At 43.9% G+C, this 10018-nt stretch overlaps 1 protein-coding gene across 1 annotated transcript in view; it reads left to right on the top strand.

Annotated features, from left to right (window-relative positions):
* The first annotated feature begins 303 nt into the window (after positions 1 to 303).
* Positions 304 to 10018, top strand: part of PALMD (palmdelphin) — a 54280-nt gene continuing 44565 nt past the window's right edge. The window contains exon 1 of the mRNA XM_079981492.1: positions 304 to 426. The gene's annotated coding sequence lies outside the window, so the exon portion shown is untranslated. The remainder of the gene's footprint in view (positions 427 to 10018) is intronic.

Genomic DNA, 10018 nt, shown 5'->3' with positions numbered 1-10018 from the left:
AACTTTCTGCACATCAAAAGCAATATGTTAACCTTCCCTTCTTCCCTGGGTCATCTCGCCTGCTGTTCACCAGCCTTGACTCAAGATTTGCCCAGGCATACATTCCCGTCAGTTCATGATTGCATTCAAACCCTAAATTTACCGAGGTTAAATATTTACTAATCTGGTTTAGTGTGCAGCTGTCATGTTGAAATCAATAACAGATTGGTGATATTATGCTTGCTATGCCAGCAGGTGCCTCTCCCGTAAATTAGATACTTACGTCAACAAAACCCAATAGCAGTCAGATGGTAGCCTTCATTATTACAGATTCGAAGTTCCCTACGTACACTCCGACCCGATGCCATTTGCAGTGTGGCACCAATAACTGCTGCAGCAGTGCAAGGCAATTCCTTGGATTAATCACTGCTCTACGAAGGCACAAAGGTAAGAGATGGGGTGTTTCATGCTATTTGCAAAAAGAGAAACAGATGTATGGACAAGGTTTTTGCCTAGAGAATTCTACTGTATGACTCTGTATGAGGTTTTCTCATTTCTGTTGTGGGTGGATAGCATAGCTGTCCCTCCCCCCTCCCTTTTTTTTTTTTTTAAGGGAAATTCCCTTATTCTGAATAGGATTCCTTGCAGGAAAAGGGAAAAGTTGACAGCTATGTTGGGTAGTGCAAGACCAGCAGGATGTACCCAACTCATCGAGACTTTACTCCAGCTCTCATAGGCTGCCTCTGCAATCATCACCATACACACCTGTGACAGCCCATTCAAAGAGCAAATCTTTGGTAGACCCCCTACTCTGGATACTTCCTGGGAAGAAAAAAACATCCAAAGTAGGGGTCTACCCAAGCTTTCCTGCTGCCCCTGTTACATAAGAGTGTGAAGGTTCTCAATCTATTAATGCAAATGATATAGGGCAGAAATCAGGAACCTGTGATCTTCCAGACATTGTTGGATTCCATCTCTCATCAGCTCCAGCCGGCACAGCTGATGGTCAGAAATGATGGGAGACGGAGTCCAACAACAGCTGGAGGACCACAGGTTCCCCATCCCTGATATAGGGACACCAAGCTATATTTGTGATGATGCAGCCAGGATACACAAAGAAGGTGTCATACATGTCAGGTGTCATCTGTAAGCAGGGGTGCCAACTTGAATAAAATATGGGGGGGACAGGTAAACCCCACCCCACATAATCGATCACATGACGCGGCACACACACACCATTTGAATAGCAATACCCATCAACTGGGGGAGGGGGCTGGCCCCCTCAAATATTTTATGGGGGAAGCGAAGGGATCTCAGCCCCTAGGAGTTGGCTCCTATGTCTGTGGCATAAATACACATAGGTAAATAAAAAGTAAATACAGTGGTACTTCAGGTTACAGATACTTCAGTTTACAGACGCTTCAGGTTACAGACTCCACTAACCCAGAAATAGTACCTCGGGTTAAGAACTTTGCTTCAGAATGAAAACAGAAATTGTGTGGCGGCAGCAAGTGGCCCCATTAGCTAAAGTGATGCCTCAGGTTAAGAACAGTTTCAAGTTAAGAATGGACCTCCAGAACGAATTAAGTACTTAACCTGAGGTACCACTGTACACTGATTCATGGGCCACTATGGTTTCGACAAATACATTCCAAATATCATTACATTTGTCCATATATAATTTCCATCTGAAAGTGATCTGTTCATGGGTTACAAAAGCTTTGGCATGTCATCTATCCATTGATTGAAGGAGGCTGTCCATCAAAAGGAAGAACATGCATACTTCCCCTAACCACCTTGCAATAAGAATATGGCATCTGCTGCTGAATTTTGCTGTGCTTTCTTTTGACAAGTCAAGGGGAAATGGCCAGCGACTCAATGCCACCTGGAAGCTGGAATGTAGAAATCTAGTGCCTAAAGCTTTACAATGGAGGGATCGCTGCTGCTATCAAGAGCACCGTGTGTTAACAGGAAGGGAAGGAGGAACCTGAAAGACATATCACACAAGTTTTCCTCAACCTGATGCCCTCCAGATATTTTTGGACCACAGCTCCCATCATCCCTGCCCACTGGCCATCCTGGCTGAGTCTGATGGGAATTGGAATCCAGCAACACCTGAGAGACACCAGGTTGTGGAAGACTGCACAGCATAATCTCAACAAAGACGAAGGCCAGTATCTGAAAGGACAGGTTAAATTGAAAACCAATCTTAGAAGAACCTGAAATTGAGTCTGCATAATTTATGGTGAACTTTAATGGGCTCTTTTTCTTTAGGTGGCGTGAAGTCACTGAAATGAAATACATTTACGGCAAAGATTATTTAACTGCTTTGCAATCTAAATTAAACCATGATATATGTCTCAGAAATATCCATTTTACTTGTGTCTGTTTAGCAGGCCTCTGTTTTATTACTTATTTATTAGCTTAAAAGGTTTTAATTTTAACTTTCAATTGAAAAATTCAGAGTGGTTTATAATAAATCTGTTGTATCAGATGGGCATGGGATTATACTTAGAATTCTTGTGTTTCCCTTCTTTTTTCCTTCCTTGCTCTGGTTCTTTATTATTATTTTGAAGTACATTAGTTTTGCCCCCAAATCTATAATGATTACTGGGGAAGGAATAAAGGAACATCTTCTAATATAATTTACATTATTCAGGTATGTTAACAGAGCATGAACACAGTAAATTTAGACACTCCTTTTATTAAATGGATGCCATTTAATACGCTTTCCCTCCTGGAATCATAAAATCGTAGAACTGTAGAGTTGGAAGGGACCACAAAGGTCATTCCCTGCAGTGCAGGAATCTTTTTGCCTGATCTGGGACTTGAACCCATGACCTTGAGATTAAAAGTCTCAAACTCTACCAACAGAGCTCTCCCTATCCAACAGCATTGCCTTATATAGGCTTCCGACTACTAACGGAATGGCCTGAACTTCAATTACGAGCACCACATGGGAGATGGCTTGGATGGGAGTTGGATGTACATTTGATACTATATGTGAGATACCCCCCACCATAAGTGATATCTCTCAGGGACCGTGCTGAGGAGGGCTGCACTGAGGAGGAATGGTGGGAGCCTCCCCCTCCCCCTCCCCCTGCTCCTGATCAGGATCCTGAATCTTCCCAGCAGGAGGACAGTATAGATTTGGAAGAGTGGTTTGCAGAAGGACATAGTTCAGAAGGCAGAAGCTGGGAAGTACAGTGGTACCTCGGGTTACAGACGCTTCAGGTTACAGACTCCGCTAACCCAGAAATAGTACCTCGGGTTAAGAACTTTGCTTCAGGATGAGAACAGAAATCGTGCTCCAGCAGCACGGCAGCAGCAGGAGGCCCCATTAGCTAAAGTGGTGCTTCAGTTTAAGAACAGTTTCAGGTTAAGAACGGACCTCCGGAACGAATTAAGTTCTTAACCTGAGGTACCACTGTACTGGAGGGGGAACAGCTAAGAGAAGAAGCAAGGGGGGAGAGAGAGAGAGAGAGAGAGAGAGAGAGAGAGAGAGAGAGAGAAGTGTCCATCCGCTCAGCCCAATGTCAAGAAGACCAGATAAGGTGGCAGCACAGGAAAGCACAGTGGTTGAGAGATCAGGTTACAAGAGGCTGTAGTGATGTGGGGGACTAGGGAGGAAGTGGGTGCACCTTCATTCCTAGGAAATGGATTCTTTGTTCCCTCGCTGTGATCATTAAGTTTCTAACTGGTAAGAAGACTCCTTTCGCTTTGTTCTGCTTATCTACTGCCATTTGGAAGTTCCACACTTAAATTGCTGATAATTTCAAAGAGGATTAACTCTTGATATACTATTTGATGGGCAAAACAATTCAACCCCATGATCTACTACCCTAGAGGTGGCTTTGATGAAGGAGAGGTGTCCCTCTGCCCAGCTCCACCAGTGTGAAGGGTCCTGCTCCACCTGAGTAGAAGCTGCTGTCAACAGTATGCCTATTAGCAGTAGCCTTTTGTATGCTGGGGGACGCAGGTGGCGCTGTGGGTTAAAGCCTCAGCGCCTAGGACTTGCCGATCGAAAGGTCAGCGGTTCGAATCCCTGCGGCGGGGTGCGCTCCCGCTGCTCGGTCCCAGCGCCTGCCAACCTAGCAGTTCGAAAGCACCTCCGGGTGCAAGTAGATAAATAGGGACCGCTTACCAGCGGGAAGGTAAACGGCGTTTCCGTGTGCGGCTCTGGCTCACCAGAGCAGCGATGTCACGCTGGCCACGTGACCCGGAAGTGTCTCCGGACAGCGCTGGCCCCTGGCCTCTTAAGTGAGATGGGCGCACAACCCCAGAGTCTGTCAAGACTGGCCCGTATGGGCAGGGGTACCTTTACCTTTACCTTTTTGTATGCTGCCTCCATAGCTCACAGATCTAGTGGGATTCGAGACCAAAATGGTTCATTCCTACTGCACAAATTTATTGGGAGGGGGGGGCGTGTAGCACATTTTTTTTTTCTCAGTTTCAACACAAAGTGCCCCAATAGATCCAGGCATTTCAAGTCACCAGAAACAGATGAATATCTGAAAAAGCATATGGGGGGGGGGATTATGCATGTGTTCTCCAAATGCTACAGGCTCCCTGAAGGATCTTTGGCACAGCCAACATTTGATGTCTAGGGCTGATGGTCTTATAAAAACAAATGGGTGAAATAAAAGGGGGGAATTCCTGAGCTACTCTGAATTTTTGCTGCATGGAACCATCCATGTGCTTTCAGGTATTTCCATTCATGGCTATTTTGAACATTCACATACTAACAAAAGCATTTGTGAAATGCTACTTCTATGGAATGCAAACAGGAAAACTATACAAGATGCAGGGGCTGTCAGAAAACAGTCAAATCAATAAAACTGCTTCCATTTCTTTCCCTCCTTCCATATATTATTATCAGGCCTTTTTTTTCAGCCAGTACTAACAAGAATTCAGATGAGCACCATTGCCATTATAAGAGAACAAGGGAGGTGTTCATAGTGAGTTCCAACACCTCTTTTTTTTAGAAAAATAACACTGATTATTATTATTATTTATTTTATTATTTATTAAATAAGTATACAACCCTTCACCCACAGATCTCAGAGCAGTTCACAACATAAAAATATATATGATAACTTCAGCAAACTATCAAATGTAAAAATCAAAAACAGCAATATGCCAGTAGATGACACAGATAGAAAGAACAAGAGTGTTCCAATCCAGTTTGTTCAGATTTTAAAGTAGGGATGGGAAACGAGTTTCAGCCAGTGGGCCAAATCCTAATACCCCTCCCCCAATATCTATATGGGCCACTTTGACAGGTGAGCAGATCCTGTCTATCATCTGACATCGCCATGATGTCAGCCCAAGTCTTTCCCTTTGCAGACCAGCTTCGATTCAAGCCAGTCCACAAAGGGAAGATGTTCACTTGCCTGTCAGTTTTGAAATCAAGCTTCATGGGCAAAGGAAGCATGGTTTGCTGCATGCCCACTCGGGGAGCTCTTGAGGGGAGCCAAATCCAGTAGGGCTTGCATTGGGTGTGAAACACTTTAAAAGACGCTGACTGCAGACCTTGCTTGCCCAGGAACAACTGGGATTTCTTGAGATATGAGAATTGGGATATAGCATCATGTAAAGCAGAGACATCACCTTGCCAAAAAAGGTCCGTATAGTTAAAGCTATGGTTTTCCAAGTAGTGATGTATGGAAGTGAGACCTGGACCATAAAGAAGGCTGATCGCCAAAGAATTGATGCTTTTGAATTATGGTGCTGGAGGAGACTCTTGAGAGTCCCATGGACTGCAAGAAGATCAAACCTATCCATTCTGAAGGAAATCAGCCCTGAGTGCTCACTGGAAGGACAGATCCTGAAGCTGAGACTCCAATACTTTGGCCACCTCATGAGAAGAGAAGACACCCTGGAAAAGACCCTGATGTTGGGAAAGATGGAGGGCACAAGGAGAAGGGGACGACAGAGGACAAGGTGGTTGGACAGTGTTCTCGAAGCTACCAGCATGAGTTTGACCAAACTGCAGGACGCAGTGGAAGACAGGAGTGCCTGGTGTGTGCTGGTCCATGGGGTCATGAAGAGTCGGACACAACTAAATGACTAAACAACAGCAACAACAAAAATTATGTCAGTTACGGAGTAGATGGGTGCAGCTTGGGGAAAACGAACTGATGGGCCAAATTTAGGTCCCTATGGGGCCTAATTGGCCCCACAGGTCAGGGTACCATACCACTTTTTTAAGAAAGAAAGAAAGAAAGAAAGAAAGAAAGAAAGAAAGAAAGACAATGCGAAATAGAAAAGAAATGGGACAGACTTGGGCAGAAGTGATCTGGACTGAAAATAGGCCATATCATCTCCACCCATAGGTTCCCATATGCCGGGGTAGTCAATGTGGCTCCCTCCAGATGTTTTTGGACTATGACTCCCTTCATCCCTGAGTATTTGCCATGCCTGTTGGTGCTGATGGGAGTTCATGTTGGCTATTCCTACACTGTGCCTGACAAACCTGACAAACCCACCAAGATCTAATCAGCTGTTATTTTGTGTCATGTATTGGCACCGTCAATCCAATCCAGCTCACAGATTCGGCACACTCATTTTAAGTATTTATTCTTTTAGGACTTAGAATTTAGGTGAAAACACGTACCAATGTTTAAATTCCTGTCTTTTAACAGATTAAAAATAGCACAGTTCCAATGACTTCTTGGAGACCACCGAAAGGGACTGTAGTTAAGTCTTCACTAGTGATAAATGGTAGTTAGGCTCTCATGGGCACAATGCTCACCTCCTGCTTTTGTAGCATGTTTTAGCTAAAGCCAGCTGGTTGGTGCTAGCATCCAGCAGGGACATGGGAAAATCCCCTGAGGGCCTCATGCCTACTGGGTGGTGAGGAGCTCACAGAAGCAAAGCGAGAGAGATAATTCCCTCCCAGAAATATGTGTGTGTTGCTCATTCACATGCAAATGCCCTGGATGTTCTGTGAGCTCCCAGCAATTGTAGGGAATCCACACTGTCCTAATTTTCAGAGCTGGCTGTATTCATGGTGAGCCTTTGTGTTCATTTTCTATGAAGAATGTAATTATGTGTGTTTTCCATAGAGCAGACTGGCAGCACAAGAGCCTCCATTCAGCAGAAAGCTTTCCATTAGGGCGTGAACAGATAAAGTCAGCCGTCAGGGCCAAGGAAACAGTGAGTCAGAATATATAGCAGCAATTGTTACGTAAGGCAGAGAGACGTGGAAAGAGTCACAAGTGTGTTCCTGTCAATCTCGGAGGACGAGGGTTTGCACATCAACTGGATATCAGGTGCGAGCGCTGCTTGGTAGCTCGTTCTGTGTTTGCCGGTAAATATTTGCACACTACATCAATGGAATGTCATGCATTTGGCTTGCATGTGCAACTCACCTGGCCTATAAGCTGCCTGAGCTCAAGTTGGACTAAAGAAGCATGCGCAGCTAATGAGATCATGCTGGAATTTCACTTAAGGACCCACAGATGTAAAAATGGCCAGCCACCCATTCTTCTTCAAAGCAGACATCAAGCAGCCGTGAGGAAAGACTGAAGGACATCTGGGACTTATACAGCTCCAGGGAAGTCCAATTTATACAGGAAACAGTTGAAAGGATCCATGCACCGCCCATTATTTTCTGTGCAATGTACCTATTATGGCCCAAATGCATGTTCAGCCCCTCCTTGTGGCACAGCAATTAAACTGCTAGCACATTTGCAAAGCTAAGCAGGGCCTGGTATGGTTTCAAGCTGGATGGGGGACTGCATGTTGAGATACCTGCATTGCAGGGGGTTGGACTCAGGATCCCTTCCAACTCTATTATTCTATGGTTCTATGAACTTCCATGGTGTATGTGGGACCATAAGCTACTCATAAAGGTTGTATTTTGGAGGATGCACTGCTGGCACACTAATGTTACACCCAGATGGGGCAGCGCATGTAGAAAGTGCATTTAAACATAGAAAGGCACACATGGGAAGCTTGGCTGATTAAGGGTTTTCTACATAACCAGAATCCTGTATGAATCAGGACTGATCTATGAGCACATTAATTAGTTATCTTTATTGAATACATTCTGCTCAGCCAAAGGGGAAGATCCCATCAGAACACTGAGATTAAAGCAGTATGCAGGTTTATCACAACCTGTAGGAGGAAAGGAACTGATGAGACTAATGGATCTGCTGACTAACCATGTTTCTACAAAGCAGGTCTCTATACGAATGAATTAAAGGTGTGTAATGATTTGATGTAGGACCAAAAGAGGCATTGGCCCACAATATACAGAAAAAGAATCAAGTGCTCTTGCTTTCTTCTCATCAGCAGGCACACATGTCTGGGCATGCTGAATGGCAAAAGGGGGGAAGCTAGGACAGGCATGGGGAGGGAGTTCAAGTTGTTGTCTAGCAATCTTGTGACTTGCCAGTGAAATATACTGATCTGGCTGTAAAGAAAAGTGGACTTCTAGCAGAGGTTTAAGAGGCTTATTGACTCAACTCAGAATGTGGAATGCCTTCTGAAGAAGGATCCACACAAGATTACAAGACTCATTTCTTCTTCTTCTTCTTCTTCTTCTTCTTCTTCTTCTTCTTCTTCTTCTCCTTCTCCTTCTCCTTCTCAGCCAGCTGGACTGAGAAGTCTAATCTGAAAAGACTTAATTTTCCTTTCACCGTTCAAAAGAGCCTATTGTGTTTGCAGTTGATTTATTCTAAAACATTTCCTTTTGGCTTATTGCCAGCTACATCTCTGAGTTATCCATTGCTATTCTCTTCATATTCTTATTGTTCCATCCAAATTAATTGCCAGAACACTTGGGATTCCCATTTAAAATTCATTGCATTTTAATTTTCTTATACTCGACGAAATTTGTCGACATCTATTCTATGAATAACACCAAATTCTGAACCAAAATGGGGAGAGAGAGACAAGGGCCTTCCTTGCTCAAATCTGAGAAAGACCAGTTCCAACAGAGGGGCAAAAGGAGATGAGAAAAAGCATTTTGTGTTTAATAATGATATGTGCATGTTTTTAGCCTGAGTATTTATAAAGATGAAAGAAGATTCCGCCTAAACATTAGGAAGAACTTCCTGACAGTAAGAGCTGTTCGACAGTGGAATTTGCTGCCAAGGAGTGTGGTGGAGTCTCCTTCTTTGGAGGTCTTTAAGCAGAGGCTTGACAACCATATGTCAGGAGTGCTCTGATGGTGTTTCCTGCTTGGCAGGGGTTGGACTCGATGGCCCTTGTGGTCTCTTCCAACTCTATGATTCTATGATTCTACGAAGAAAGGGGAAAGAGCATTATCTGAAAAACAAACCTTCATGATATGTACAACGCCAGTCAACTAAAAGCAGACGTTCTCTTGCTCTGAGGAGGAGAGTTCCAGCTTGCAGCCCTCCAAATGTTGATAAACTACAAGTCCCATCATCTTGGACCATCTGTCTTGATGGCTAATAGGAACCACTGAGAACAACATCTACAGGACCATAGATCAGGCCACCACCCACTTCTTGTGGACATTTTTAAAGACAATCTTTTGTCTTTGGCCAGCAAACATCTTAGTTGGGAGCAGGGGCAGCGTCATACAGTACCTGCATTACCTCACAGACATAACAGTGCTATATGTTGTGTGCAATAACAATTTGGATGTACATTGCTTGGTAGTGTTTTATTATAGTGTTTATTGGAAGCAATAAAAATTAGTTTTAAAAACAGACAAACAAACAAATAAACTACTTCCGAAGGAAAATTATAGAATACAGTTTTATAATAGGGCTTCCAGGCCTATGTGTCAGTACAAAGTCTTAAAAGCTGATCCTGAAAATCAGGTCCTATCTGCATGCATGTTAGGAAGATAACTGCTTCCTTTGCCCACTACACCTCTGTCGTAAAGTCTGACTGCTTTAGATGCAGCCAATGACCTTTGGATATTGAGCCAATCTTCCAGTGCACTGAAAACAAGTCTTCCTTAGTTCAATAGGCTGTATGGCAAAAGGCTGAAACCAGTGATGTCAATGAAATCTTAGGGGAGTTTACGGCAATGGAGACTGTGCTTTATGCCTGGAAT

Source organism: Podarcis cretensis, assembly GCF_951804945.1.
Source record: "Podarcis cretensis genome assembly, chromosome: 6".
Classification (NCBI taxonomy): domain Eukaryota; kingdom Metazoa; phylum Chordata; class Lepidosauria; order Squamata; family Lacertidae; genus Podarcis; species Podarcis cretensis.
The sequence above is the reverse complement of the archived record's forward strand: the minus strand, read 5'-3'. Positions and strand labels throughout refer to the sequence as shown.